This window comes from Cololabis saira, chromosome 10 (assembly GCF_033807715.1).
Source record: "Cololabis saira isolate AMF1-May2022 chromosome 10, fColSai1.1, whole genome shotgun sequence".
NCBI classification, from domain to species: domain Eukaryota; kingdom Metazoa; phylum Chordata; class Actinopteri; order Beloniformes; family Belonidae; genus Cololabis; species Cololabis saira.
This window is the reverse complement of record NC_084596.1, coordinates 16,352,402-16,368,543: the sequence shown is the minus strand read 5'-3', so window position 1 is coordinate 16,368,543 and position 16,142 is coordinate 16,352,402.

The window sequence follows — 16,142 nt, the reverse complement described above, 5'->3', positions numbered from 1 at the left end:
AATCTGACCTGCAAAAAGCCCTGCATCTGGTAAGGGTCACATTCTTTTAATTCACATGGCTGCAAAAATAAAATCATTTGTATTCCTAGCGATTATGGCAGTGTGAACATTTGCTCTTAGCAGTGTTCTTCATCAGCCTACTCAGCAAAAACAGCTGCATCCCCTTTACATTATCTTTGGAGATAACCAGAAGACCACAGTCAGCAAGCTTGAAGCAGAAAAGAAAAGAATACAATTGAGAAGTAGCTCAACATGCAAAACGCCCTTATGGCGAGGGCTGTCTAAATGACCAGCTAAACACTCCAAGTTGGCATGACATGCAAAAATCAATGGTATCAGCAGATTTGGCAGCCTGTGGACTGGAGCAGAAGTGTGCAAAGGTTAGGTGTCAAAGCAGTGCAAAACATTCGCTCATTGTGGAAGATCTGTTCACAGTGGGGTTACAAGCTCCCTGGTCATTACTGAAAGGTCAAAGGAAAACCTAAGTTCACAATATGCTTAGCTTTAAAGTTTATGATAATTTGTTAGTCTTTTCAATAAACTGGTCAATATATCGGTTGAAATGTTACTCTTCACGTTAACAGGGTGACAGTGCTGCAATAAGATTAGAGAAGGAAGAAACAAGCAGAGAACAAAAGCAGGGCACAAAGAACATTTGTCTTGTAAAAGGCCTTCTGATCCTTAACCAGAATTTGATCCAGCCATGAACTTACAGTACCAGCTAAAAAGTATTACTATCATCCACCTATCTCACCAGTTTAATCCTGGTGGGTTGAAAAGTGGAGTCTATCCTGGGTGGCAAGTGTACTGTGCCCTGATAAAAGTCCCCATGTCACCCCCGGGCCAAAACACAGACAGATATATTCATGCTCGCGCTTAAGGCCAATTTAGAGTCACCAGTCGACCCAACATACACATTTCCAAAAAATAACAAAAGTGGGGTTATTTATAAAAAGACCTATGCAGTACACTGAAATCAAACAACCTTCAAAGCCGTGGTAAAAAGGTCCAAACCAGGAAACTTCCTCCTGCGAACCAACCGCTCTCATCATCAGAATATATCTGCATGCTTTATAAACGACTTCTGGCTTCTACCACCGTACATTTATAACGAGTTGGGATGTTTGACGGTTGTTCGTTTGACAAAGGAGTTTCTCCAAATTTTTGCATTCCGCAACAGTCTGGAAAGATCCATCGTGGTAGTTTTACACCAAGCAGAGTGGGCATATAAAAGTGTGGCAACTGTGCAATTGCCTAGATTTGCCTCCTATTAAAACACGCACACAAAGAAGACAAGCAAAAGAGTGAGAGCGCTAGAGTAAGGTGAGATGTGCTGCTACCCATGTAGCATCAATTGTCATCATATTCTCATTGGCCAGAATAGTGAAGCCTTTCTGAAATGATGTAGCCTCCACCGACTTCTTGGTTTCAATTAAAGTTTGTGTTTTTTGTATTTTAAATGCAAGAGATTTCCAAAAGGCAGTCTATATTTTTGGTCGTCTTCTATGTCACAAGTTTCCATCCATTCAGTGCATGATGAGAAAAGTGGAACAAAATGTGGTGGTGAAATCGTTGGGTCAGACGTGGTACATATTTCTTGGATGACCCTCAAGAGTAATTCCATAAACACACCTCCCATCCAGCAAATATGAACTGTTACTTTAGTGAAAACAGCTTAACATTCTGCTTTTAAGTGCTGTGAAACAAACATGATACTTATTTACATCAACTTATGCAAAAATATTGTGCCTAGGGACTAAAATAGATCCACAATTGCTTCATCGCATTCTACATTGAAGAAACTTCAGACGATAGACTGGATGACTGTACTTAGTGACTGCGTTTACATGCACTCAATAACCCTTTTAAAACCGGAATATTAGCAATAACCCGGATTTGCACGGCCATGTAAACACCAATAACCCCTTTGAATAACCGGAATTTGCTCATATTCCGGTTTTTAAAAACCCGAATATGACCCCTGGGTTACTCCTTTTCTAACCCGAATATTTGGTCATGTATACACGTAACGGGATATCCCGATCAAAAGGAACATGAATTTGTTTTCTGCGCATGTTCTTTTCGCAAGGAATCTTGGTCTCTTGAGTCCAGGAAGTCCTTATAAACATGGAGAAATGCAAGACCAGGAGGAGACTAATCACTTCATAAATATAATCAAAGATATGAACATTTTGTCATTTGTAGACGTTAGAAAGTACCACGATAGCGAGATTTACAAAAAGGTGAGCGAAAAGTTGCGCGAAGCAGGATTTGTACGAATGCCAGACCAGATCAAGCACTGCTGGAAGACGCTGAAAAAGGCGAACTACAGGGATGACAAACAAAACGACTTGTACTGGGCTGTTCATTATCCGCCGTGCTGCTGTTATTGTTGTTTTGGATTTGGATACAGGAAGAAGAAGCGGAAATGATGGAAATTGTGTCATTATGTTCTCCGTGCTTCGCTGGTTTGATGGAGATATCCCAAATGATTAATTACCATGTATACAGGGATAACCCTGTTTGCTCACGCATGGAAACCTAATATTCCGAATGTTTCAGTAACCGGAATATTAGCAATAACCCGAATCTTGACTGTATGTAAACATAGTCAATGTTTGAAATCAGTTTTACCAGTTCCCTGCTTGGCAAAATTATCTCCGATTCTTTGTAGGACAACAAGACTGTCTGGAGTCAAAAGAGAAAAGATCATTCTCACCACAGATATTTTCGCTTTAAGAAACATTTGTTTGTATTTCATGTACAAATTTCAGCTTTCATATTACTCAAAGAATTGAGTCATCATCTGTGTTTAGTAGTTCTCTAGGGCTGCGTTCAGACTGGAGGCAAATATCCGATTTTTAGCCCATCCAGATTGAAACTGGATGACTCTTTTGAAGTCTGAACAGTCCCAAACCGCATGATATCCGATTTTTGCAAACCAGATGGAAACCACCTCCAGGAGGTAGTTTCATATCCGATCCATATCTCATTTGGGCAGATGCTTCGCAGTCTGAACAGCTCCAAACACTCAGATCGGATATGACTGTCCCAGACGCTCCAAACCACCCGCCCATTTCCAGTTGTGGAGCTACTCATCCTTTCACAGAGAGCATGTACAATCTCTGATGTCACGTCAAAAACTATTATTTGTAGTTTGAGTGTTGCAAATTCACATTACAAATCATGTTTTAATAGCAGAAAAAAAGACTGCATTTCCACGTAGGTCCGGGTCGCCGCGTACCTTACGCCGTAGGCTCTGCGTTGGTGTAACGCGGAACCATAAATCAGCCTTCAGTCGCGCTGTGAGCCTGAACCTGCAGCCCGTCAGCCCCTCTCCTCCTAGGGAGCGGGGCTGCCAGTTATTCATTGCTGGTTCGTTTTGTTAACTCTGAGCTTTGTTGGTTGGTTTGTTAGTTTGCTGGTGGTTTTGTTCTGAACACCTTTCTCTGTTTCTCATTTTGCTGGGACGTCGGGTCCCTCCGCCGATCACACAACTTTTGCTGTATGCGTTCATTTTTATGTCTAAAAATGATGCGCAGTGCCGACCCAATCAGAAACGGTACAGATATTTTGGGATTTTTTATATATATATAAAAGAAATACATGACTTCACACAATACACGCGCTGGGTGACGCCTCCGCTCCGACGTCGTTGCTACGGCAACCCGTCAGATCAGTCAATGATGTGGCACAGTCTTAACAGAGCCATATCCGATATGGACACTTGCTAAAAACAGTGTGGACAGTCAGCCCTGAAAATCGGATATGAGAAGGAATCAGATATATATCAGATTTGCCTGCAGTCTGAACGCGGCCTAGTTTAGGGGGTCAGCAGAATCTATCCTATAGCCGGGCTGTCAAAACATCTGGTTGAAGTTTCACAATTTGTACCATAATAGCACGTAATCTGTGATGGGAACACCCCATCAGAAAGAATCAGTGCAGTATTTCCCAACGCTGGTCCTCGAGCACCCCTGCCCTGGTTCTTATCAGCTTATCATCAAGCACTGAACGGGCCTGTTAATGGCACAGCCATCTCTATCATGGTGTGTTGAAGCAGGGACACATCTAAAACATGCTGGATGGGGGAACTCGAGGACCGGGGTTGGGAATCACTGAATTAGTGTATGAAGATTATGGTAGCAGTGAAAAAAACCCTTTACAAAGACATCTGACATCATTAACATCAATTAACACTAGAGCTGTCAGGTGATTATAAAATTGAGAGATTCATTAATTAGGATCTGTAATTAATTAATCTCTTTTTAATATCACCTAGAAATTGCTGAGAAAAGCCTTCAACTTGAGGTGTTTTCCTTTAAATTCATTACATTATTGTGGCAGATCAAAACATTGATATACAGTATAACAAAAAAAAAGGGCTTTATAAAGTTATTTATTTATTTATTTAAAAGTAAAGTTACAGTCTTGTCTAGTTCAGGGACCAGATGGTGGTTCCAGGGGCTCTCATTGGTTGGGGTCTAGTCTTTCTTACTCTTCTTCCCAAAAAGGCGTTTCCAGAGTGAAGGTCTCTTGTCTTTCTGGAGCAGTTTCCTTCAAGACCAGGGGCCTCATGTACTAAGAGTGCGTGGATTTCAACGTGAATCCGTGCGTGGAATTAACAAGAACGCAAAAATTCAGATGTACAAAACTGTGCGTTCGCCCAAATCCACGCAGGTTTCTCTGTACATCCCAATCAGCGTGGATTTGAGCGCACATGCGGGAGCACAACACTCCGCCCCGTTTCCTCCCTCAAATATATGTTTGAATGTGATAATGAAGATAATTATCCATTAAAAACCGCTCATCCTAACTGAGCTGGAATAAATAATTCATTTTGGGGCATTTCTTCCGATTTCAGCTGGTGTCGGACTCCAGTCCTCGAGGGCCGGTGTCCCTGCAGGTTTTAGATGTTTCCCTGCTTCATTGCACCATGATACAAGTGACTGTGTCATCAACAGAACTATCCAGACTTTGATGACAAGTTGGTGACGATAATTAATTAGAATCAGGTGTGTTAAAGCAGGGAAACATCTAAAACATGCAGGACACCGGCCCTTCTGGGATTCAGTTTGACACCTACAGTGTTCTTTGCTTTGCGTTGCGTTCCGTGAAGAGTTGTGGTTTTATTATGATCGTACGGGTTTTTGAAAGTTTATGGGCAGCGTTAGTGCATCATTACACTCTGCTTTTCTTGTTTGTATTTTAAGAACCGACACCAGAATTTTTGGTGGATGAAAAACGGCTCCTCGTTCCGCTTTATTGTCACGCATATTATATAACGGATTAAGACCAATGTACACGTTTATTTAGTCTTACACATTATGGATGTCCGCGATCACCTCTCTCATAAGTATAACAATGTGAACAACATTAATTTATATTTAAAACATGAAGCATCATGATCTGATTCCTCTGCTGCAGAAATAAAGACAATTTGGTGCCGACGGGATTATGGAGGTGCAAACGTGGGAAATAAAGAGCAAAGTTGCTGTAACTCGGAGTGTTGCATCCGCAGGAGGAGAGACCGGTCTAGTTGTTTCTGCCTAAATCTGACTTGATCTCATTCTTGAGTTTCATAATCTGAAACTCTGACGTTTTAGCGCTCTCGCTCAGCGGGCTGCTGTGCGCGCTCCCGCGGCCAGAAATCAGAAGAAATCAGATTCTGGCAGGCAATCACTTTTTGGCACAACGGTCCATCACGGGAGAAACACTTTCTGGATCCTGCAGAACATGCAGCTGACTCCATATCAGACTCTGAAAGTTGCCTAAACATTCAATAAAAACTATTTCATGCTGAATCACATCAGTTCGCAACCAACCTTTCCGTGACACCTTTTTTTTTATTTAAGACATCTTTACAGAACCGGTTTTTGCTGCAAAATGCATTTTAATGTTTTTCTGTCCAGACACAGTTATGGGATGTTTTAGGATCTGGCTTTTATCTCGAGTATTCGTCCCATACGGTCGTCATGGTGACAGAGATGTCCGACCTGTCAGCAGGTCCAGCTGAAGCATCACGTTGGTCTGAACCGGAGCAGCTGGTCCAGTTCAGGGCAGAGATCCAGAAGGATCCTCTTGGTACCTAAACCAGCTGATGGTCCAGTGTTAGTCCTGGACCAGTAGATCGGTTTGGTGCCTGAGGACTCGCTCCCGATCCTGCATCAGCAGGTTCCTCTAACGGAGCCAAAGCTCCATCGGGATTTGCAGGTTCTTGAGCTCCTTTAGTTGTTTGTTCAGATCATGTGGTTGATTGTGAGATTGTTGCAGCTCCACTCTTGTGTAACTTATCTGATGATGTCGGGATTGTCGTGTCCTTCACGTGGTCGTGAACTTATTGTTGACGTTACGTTTCCCTCATATTCTGCACTTCACTGCATCACCAGTGAGTGTCGCCAACGGGCAGAACCTCAGAAAAGTGCGTACAAAAGCCTTAATGTGTGAGAGAAGGACCGCAGCTTTCTACGTTCACGTCATTCTTTGTACATCCGACCGTGAGCGTTGAAAGTGGCGTACGCACGTTTTTTGTGCGCCGCACTCTTAGTACATGAGGCCCCAGATCTTCCACTTGACGTCTCAGCTGAGCCTTCAGGGCGTCCAGCTGGGCTTGGAAACGCACGTCCTGCTCAGAGGAAGTCCGCTTCAGGGAGCGCATCTCCTCGGACATCGCTGCATAGACGACGTCCTGGTCGGTGGTGATCTTGTTGATGAGCTGCATGTTTCTCATCAGTATCTGGGAGTTTTGGTTGACTTGTTTGGTTAGATCCTGCTGCAGTTTCCCCGCCTTCTGTTTTATGGCCAGAAGATCCTGGACTTTGTCCTGCTTGATTGGTCCTTGTTTGCACCGGCTGGTGCGCGTTTCCTGCAGGGACCTCTGTTTCTCCAGCTGGAGTTTCATGTCTTCCAGCTCCTTGGACAGTTGCAGAACCCTGGACTCTGCGTCGGAGCTTTGGGTCTGCTGTAGTCCGAGCAGACGATTCACCCTCCTGAACTCCTCGTCCAGTTCTCCCTACTCCATCATGTACAGGTCGATCAATTGAGCGGTCTTCTTATTTGTAGAATAAGTTCTTTGTAGAAGTCTGGTTTGTTTGTTGTCGTTGTCCTGAGTCTGTTCTCACAGAGCTCACGGGTCTGACTGAGAGATTAAAATGATGTTCTGTGATTTATAATTTCAGATCAAAGTTCCTTAACTCCACCCCCTATTATTATTTTATGACGCATGTTTACATTTGAAACTAGTCTCAGTTTAAAATGTGAACTCATATGCATTTAAGCTAATTTAATTAACGTTGAGTTATTTTTGGTAGAAAAAAAAGCAGCAAACATGAATCTCTATTGGTATTTCAGTTCAAGGATGCACCATGTTTGAATCAAATCAAACTTTATTTATATAGCACTTTTAACACACTTGTAACGCAAAGTGCTTTACATGATAAAATCAACATTTAACTAGTGCTGTCAGGTGATAAAAAAAATGTAGGGATTAATTAATTAGGATCTGTTATTAATTAATCTAATTCATCTCTTTTTTAATCACCTAAAAATTGCTGAGAAAAGCCCTCAACTTGAGGTTTTTTCCTTTGAATTCGTTACATTATTGTGGCAGATCAAAACATTGATATAAGACAACAAAAAAGTGGCTTTATAAAGTTATTTTTTTATTTTTTTAACAGACTTAAACAGATGCAGTCCTACCCATTTACATCCACTTGGCAAGATAATTCGCCAGCCTCTCGGTCGCAGACGTGCACATGTGCGCGGTGCTACCGTTAGCTGCGGCTGCGCTCCCTACCGGGTGCTTTGCGTTTATGTGGCTAAACTTGAGCTGCTTCGGTGGTGAGCAAAGTCCTTTCCACAAAGACAAATATCAATCTACCTTTATCAAAGGTGCCGTCGGGGCGTTTTAGAAATGTAAATTCCCCATTCACTGGACCAACAACCTTCACATGCTCCTCGATTTCACTTCTCTTCTCCGCTACTCACCGTTCCTCCCCACGCCTGTCCAGCTACAATGGGAGTCTACCAGCATCTGCTAAACACGCCCAAACACGGTGAGAGCCAATCAATGTCCACTTCAGGTGGGAATGACCGTTGTTTTCCACCCACAACTCAAGCAGAAGAAAACCCACCGCACAGACACAGATTTCATAATTAAAGGCAACTCGCAAAAAGAAAAGGTAAAGTTAGAGAATAAAATATAGATTAAAGGTATTGTGACATAATTTTTAACATGCTTTTAACACTATTAAAAGTCTTGGCCAATATCCCTCAAATGTGTCTAAAAGGGTGTAACAAGAAAAACTCCAGTACTCCATGCCTGGCTTGTTTTATGACGGGTTTTTTTGCCTGTGAAAAACGCTTCCTTTTTCCCCTTTCCTGTCAATCATTGCCCCGCTCCTCCACCCAACTAAACACAAAAAATCAAGAAAAATGTGTTTTTCATGTCACAATCCCTTTAAGCGATTAAAAAACATAACGCGCTAAATATGCTTGTATTTAATTAATCGCAATTAACGTGCCAAATATGACACCCCTAATTAAGAACAAGTCCGAGTTAACAACAAGGAGTCAATAAACAGTTTGCTGTTCCACACAGATTACCCATTTAACTATTGTGTTGTCCTTTTATTTAATGAGGTCCATTCCCTTTGTCCCTATTAGTAAAAGGCAGATTTAACCAGAGTCTTTGCATGTTAACATGACGGTGACGTTCTTGGGTTCTCAGCGGAGCAACACGGGAGCAACTGTGCTGTAACTGAAGCATAGATTGCGTGATTAAAAGGGCTATCTGGGATAGAGTGTACGCGGAGGAGGAGGGGGTGTATTATAGGCGCAGTCTAGATAGCTACAAATCCTTCATTTAGCCTTTTGTTTCATTTGGCCTCTGGCGTCCAAGATAAGCTGGATGTGTGGGTAAAGCGCAGACGAAACCTTTCAGCCATTACATGCCGTGACTAGGGGCCAAATCTGGACAATGACAGTGTGGTGGGCGAACAATCCGTGTTTGCAAGGCAGTCTGAGAAAAAACAGTGAGGAGTGGAAGGATAGAGATGTAAGGAGGATAGCAGAGAATACGAGGAAGCTGCAACTGTAATCCAATCAGGTTGAGTTTTCTGCATATAAAGCTGGCTTAATCAGGGGCATCTTATCAGGAAAAAGAAATAGAGCTTAGAGAAGCGGTACAGGCTTTTTGCCCTCCTTGGCTACAAAAACACTTTCCTGCAAATTACTTTGGAAATACATAGCTTAAAGCAAGGCCACAATGTTACATTATTTCTCCACTGTGATAAGCTTGCAGATTTTCTGTGGAATTGATCCTGCTAAAAACCCTCTGCAGCAAAACATTTTGACAAGAACATCCTCTTTTATTGATTGAAACTGCAGTGGCTTCACAGCATTTTCAGCGTTTACTTTTTAACAGTGTCAAAAAAACAAACGCTGTGGGTAAGAAAAGTTCGTATTTCAGGAAATTAACTGTTGATCTCAACAGAATTAAAGCAAAGACAAAATAAAAATTTTGCACACATAATTCCTTTGCACTTATTCACTTAATACAAGTTGACATTTTTGTCACCAAGACCTTTCTTAAGGTCAGGTTCCCTTATGCTAAGGATAACAACTGCTGGGTTGGCTTAATCTAACAGTCTGTTTTCAATTATCTGTCAGGAGCCTCGTATGAATGCAGCAGGTAGCCTCTGTTAGTTTTCACTGCTGCAGGTACCTGCAACATCACCAGGCAGGATTCAAATTACAAAGTGGTAAAATAAAATTCCATTGTTCATCTTTTCCTAACAGTAGCCCGGTCCCATGTCCAAGTATTTCCAAGTTCCTAAATTTAACCAAGTAGTTGAGTAGCCCAACAGCAAGAGAAACAAAAATAAAATACAAATTAAATGGTCAGCTCTTCTCATTCCCCATTACCGTGTTGTGATTCCCAAGGCAGTCGGACGTATCCAGGACCATTTTCCACCTTATTTCACTTGGCCTAAACCACTTGAGCTTATTGTGCCATTTTCAACTTCGTTTTCATCCTTTTCACATAGAGAAAAATGCATAGCATATCACGCCAAACATCACTTTAAGCTACGTGAGAACGTTTTCACTGGTAAGGTATCTGTGCCGTGGGAACAAATAAATAAACAGGAGATTGTGTGTCGTGAAACACGCCAGGGTACTGCTTTGTCCTCTGTGATCTGGCAAACCAAATGTGTGTTTGCTGTTATATTAGTAATTATGTTGCTAGCTAAACACAAAAAGTACAGCTTTTTTTAGTCCATTAGTCATACAGATCTGTATTCTAGGATTCCCACGGAAACAAATATCCACCTCAGTGCTGCAAAGGGTGGGGTTCGGAATCGGTACGTGTTCTCACCAGGAGGACTTCAAAGTCCACCCTTTGTTTTAAAAACAACCTCCTCTTCGGGGTCCCAGTCCAATTGTTTTGGTCTGCACTCGAGTGGAATCTCTGTCTCCACCAGACAAAACAAATGGCACCAAGCAGGAAAGAAAACCTGTTTGTTTTAAGGAACTTAAATCCTGTATGTGTGAAATCCTCCTAAGAGAGACGAGCAGCCTTGATGGGGCCAGTCTTGACAAAACTAAAGAAGTATTTGAGCTTGTTAATCTCAGAAAAATGAGATGAGTATAGACCGAATGTTCTCATTTGTCTTCTAGGTTTCTAATAAAACCAATTATACAGAGGAACCTCTAAGGATACCTAAAAGCATTTCCTTTATTCATTCCATTACTGGAACGTAATATAAAATCGAAAGCACAACTTCCTCCGCAGCCACCGGGGTAATTTCTCACATCTTTGTGGTGTCTTTGAAGTAAAACATTCAATGAGACAACCAGATCTCTACACATTACGATCATTACATCGACAGGACATTGTTCAAACGAGAAAAAAAGCCTCTTCTTTCTTCTAAGGCACGTTTGAAGCAGCCATCAACCTCATATCTGTTCACAGAGACTCCAGGGTCCAGATAAGGAGTCCAACTGTGGGAGTCCCACCTGAAACATGAAGAATATTGGATTAATGAGTTTGATAAAAGTGTATGATTGTATAACTCAGTTCAAAGGAATTTCATTGGATTTTCTTGCAGTATCTGTGTTGTGGTTCTTCGGTTTCACCAGCAATTCATTAAAAACGTCTGGTTTCAGGGACTTTATGGTATTGGGTGTTTTAAAAAAAAAATGTCATTCTTTATACATGTATTTTACTTGATGCAATTGTGTTTTTTTTAAGTATGCGTGTATACTATTATGCATGTATAGGAGTTCCACATGAACTGAATTTATTGATATCAATTATAAGATATTTATTATTCATTTTTGTCAAAACAACTGCGGATACGATGCTACTCTGAATGAACTGTGGATATGAGTTATAACACAATCATAGATGATCTCTTTCATTTGGATTGGACACTTTTGTGGTAGGAGGAAAGAATCCTCTTCACTTTGCTTCAACAGAAATGTTTCTGTCACTTACTCATCTATATGTGTCAGACACAGATATCAGGCCTCCAGCCTGGAAAATCTGCCAAATTCGGACCAGAGGGAGTGCTGTGACATCTTTTTTTTCTAATCCATGTGGCTATCAGTGGCTGCAGAGAAGAAGGGATGTAGGCCGATTCAGAGTTTGGAGCCCAGATAGACGGGCCTCAGCCTCACTTCACCGACTCCATGTTTTTCATTTGCCATCCCTATCTTGGTCACTCCACTCTTTATTTTCTATTAGGAAGAAAAATGCCCTGGCAAAAAGAAAATGGAAGTGGAAAGGGAGAGGAGGGGGGGGTGCAAATAGGAGAGAGCAATACGTACACAACGGAGCCAAAACTGGAGAACAGACACAGAAACACAGGACTAAAATGGCCTTCAATCACAGCAGTGGAAGGCCAGAGGTCCCGTTATTTTTCCTCTGTTCGTGTCTCCCTTTTCATTTCTGGCTCTTTCATCTGCTCTGTGAGGCGCCAGGCTGTGCACAGTGCTTTCAAATCACACAAAAGATGTTTACACATGCTCCAGAAGCTTCAGTGATTGGCCTGTTGTGGGGAATTATATGCAAATCTCCACAAACCAAAATGACTGTAGTGAGAAGAAATACTTCCTTGAGCACACACAGATATGACATGTCAACTTATACGGCTCCCTCTCACACACACACACACATATACATACACACACAATGTTGAAGGCAAATCTAAGGAGGTGAAAATAATCCGGTTCTCGCTATAAGGCATCGTCGTGTGGAATTATGTGCGTATTAAGCCCATTTTTGTGTCGATGCAGGGCTGTTGGTACACAATGACAGTGATGAATAAGCATGATTAAACAGGAGACACAGGCCTGGTGGAGCCATTAATCTTCATCCTCACCGTCGCCATCACAGAACTCCGTCCACATCCAGCGGCCTCAGCCTTTCGTCAATAGCACAAAGGAAGCAGAACCACTTGCTCACATGTTGATGGCTTGTTGGTGCGTCTCCAGCAAAACCGAACCATCTGCTGGGTCACAGTGCAAGAAGTGATTAGCATCTGCCAGCATCAGCTGACTCCAGGGACCAGTAGAGGATGACACCGAATCAATCACTGTGATTGGGTTTGATCCACAGGTCTATTTTAGCAAATTAACCACCTCTGAGAGGGAAGGTGTAGGTGCAGGCTCACTGACAGCGAGTGCCGCACTGCAGTGTCTAAAATACACAAATAAACTAAATGAATGGAGACATTCTCTGTCAGCTGGCTCCTCACCTGGGAGTAAAAGGTTTGGTTGAACGAAGGCTTTTGAAAAAGCTACGATGCAGTCAGCTTTTTATCAGCACCTCAAATCAGCAGGTGTGAACAGGAGAAGAAAAGAGAGCATTTTTGTATAAGTAAGTAACTTTTATCTTAAAGATCTAAAAAAAAAAAAAAGAGAAAAGAAAAAGCAAATGATAATAGGTCAATACAGAAACACTTAACCTTTCAGAATACAGTTTAAAATAAGGAGATAAAAAAACTCTAAAGTACATACATGTATGGTATTTAAATAAGACCGGGAGCAGAACTAATGTGCAGCAAACATTTGTAATTAATGTATCAATTGCACTAAATGCTTCAATTCGATTTAAAGCAACACAAAGGATGTTTGCAAATTGTAGCTCGGATGGTTTCTTTACTGTCCTACTTGTTTGGTCTTCCACATATCTCCAAAATCTCCTCTAATATAAAGGCAGGAATTTAAATCCATTGTTTGGGTATCCACTTTCATCAAATGGCTCCATAATGAAACATTTTCATAGGGACATCACTCCTTCTAACAGAGATTTGTCAAACCACTGTTGGCATGGTGGCGCTTTAGTTTATGTGGTGTTTTAGCACACTGATGTCTTTCTTTTTTCTTCCATTTTTAGCGCCCTGACCGCTAAACAAACACGTCCTCGCACACAAACACCTGCGTTAAATACAGTGGTGGCAGAGCGGCACTTAACTGAGCTACATCACATTTAGTTTTAATCGTGCAACCATGTAAAAACTTAAGTGAGAATATGGGGCCCTGGATAGCTCAGTAGGTTGAGGGGCACCATTTGTAAGTTTATTTGTATAGCACAATTCAACACAAGGTAATTCAAAGTGCTTTACATCAAAATTAAAAGCGGCAAGACACAGGCCTTATTTTTACATTTTTTATTTGATTTTTTTTTTATTTATTTATTATTTTTATCCCTGGTCGCAAAGGATGTTTGCAAATTGTAGCTCGGACGGTTTCTTTAGTGGAGGTCATCTTTAATGACACTGTTCAACATTCCTCCTCATTCGGTGAACCTCTCACTATCTTCTATCGTTAGTTTGAATCCACTGGTGTACTCTGCAGCTCTGTGGCTCGTTTTATAATAACCATCCATCTATAATTTAGTGCTAAAAGAATGACTCTAAACTGTAGTGAGTGAATTTGGTAAACTGAGTTGTTGAACATCTATCCATTAATTACTTAATAAGTACGTAATAAGAATAAGTGATATTCGAGACTGATCAAGCTTTTTTAACTACTTGACATTCAGTACAACTATCTGAATATATGTTAATACTGTCTGAACATGGTTTAATCTGAGATACGACCATGGAGGGAATCAGAAAATCTTATAGACCGTTATGAGGGTATAAGTGATCTCGCTGGTTGAGTGACACAAAACTGGAAAGGCTAACTTTAAAGTTATGAAATGAACATGCATGTGTGGGAAAATCAGCTCTGTTTCTTTAGATGAGCTCCACTGATTCTGCTGAGAACATGAACAGATCTCTACCCACACCCTCATCATTCTGCCATAAAGTTGCTGACGGACATTAAAAGTGTCTGGTCGAACTGGAAGTTGCTAGCAAACAATGTTCAAGACCATATTTATTTCATAAAACACATTTAAAATTGTTCAAAAGTCTTTTCCACCCTATTAAAGGTTTATAAGGGTCAGTTCCTGAAAATTAGAAGTCTCAGTCTGTTCTCACAGACGGCTGAGAAGAATTTAGTGGCATTTTAAACCAAACTCTCCACTTTTCCTAAACATAGTTCACTATTAAACCTAACCAGGACATTTTGAAGACTTTGTTGTTTGTAGATAAACGGGACTTTATGACGTCAGAGGTTTCCCGCTGTGGCTGATGTGTCTGGCCACCAGCACTCAAACACTCCTAACATTAGTCCAGACAACACTGTACACATGGGCTCTGAGTCATGGAAATACAAAAGCAGTGTTGTGCACTGACCTAGCCTTCCATCATGTGTGGTTCTTTTAAGTAAAGGTCACTCGTGGACTCTGATTTCTCCCATCAGGAGCCACGAACAGATGCAGAGGCTCCTTTATTTGCCAATTTCCTATTATGTCACCGTTTGGACCAAAAACTCAGTTAACAACAATGAAAGGAGGAAAGGGGGAAATGCAATTTTACTGATTATGATACTGAAAAACTCATCAGTAAAGTACAGAAGAGAAAAAAAATCATTTAGCAGCTTTAACTGCATAGCTGAAAAAGGTAATACAAGCAAATGGCTCTCAGTCTACAACAAAGGATCCTGCATAGATTTAAAAAAGAAGTTAAAAAAAAGGTTCGATTATAACTGAGCTCAAAAGGTACCTCATCTGAGAGAAGATATTTAAGGATCCATTTTCATCCTTAAACAGATTTGTAAGGATCCAAACACCATTCTGTGCATACAATTGGTACTTTAAACACGTCCAACAGATGGTCAACCACTGTGACCCCCCCCCTGCACATGTGTTGGTACTTTACACTCATTTACCCATCTCCTCTGTCTTGAGAGGATGCAACATCTGGTTCCACTGTGCCCCATATTCTTGTCTTCGTCTAATAAATCCACAGCCTGAACTCTGAGGCGATTTACTTTGTTTGACACATTTTTCTGCCCTTTTAGTGAAAAGCAAAAATTAGCACTGGAAGCAGCGGGGAAGAGCGAGAAAAGAGCCTGGCTGAGCACCAAGAGCTGAGCTCTTAATCAGACGAAACCCCAAAAACCAGATGTTAAGGATGTGCACCAAGCAGGAAAATAAATAAATAAATAAAAAACAACTCGCTAATTAGTGTCTTTTTGTTGTTAAAGCTTGAAACTGTTCCATATCAAAGTTATTCAAAGAGTGCAAATCATATAATTGAAAGTCCTGAGCTATTCTTCACCTCCAGGATCAAAGCTCATGCACTCAATCAATGGTTTACCAGCGCTCCATGAAGCTCAATAAGCAGCGCACGCTGAACCTTAATCTACCCACAAAAGTGCTGGACGTGCCATGTAGTCTCCTCCCACAAGACGCTGATAAGCTTCGTCTCCTCCGCATTAACGTCAGCAAGAAAAATCTGCTTTTATTTCTTGTCCTTGCTGATTAAAAATGAACACACAGGTGATCATCATTCAAGCGGCGCAATTACAAAGATGCATTGTCATCCATTACACAAGACCTGAGCCACCAGCCTCATTATCTGGGAAAAGTAACACAAGATGCATTTAAATGGGACACACCGGCCCCATAAGCTGCATTTATATCAGCTTTATAACAGAAGGCAGACTCGTCCGACCACATTTTTTTGCGAATCATGCCGTTAACTACCAAACTCGCTCACCTGCAGCTCCATCGTTTCATTTGCAAA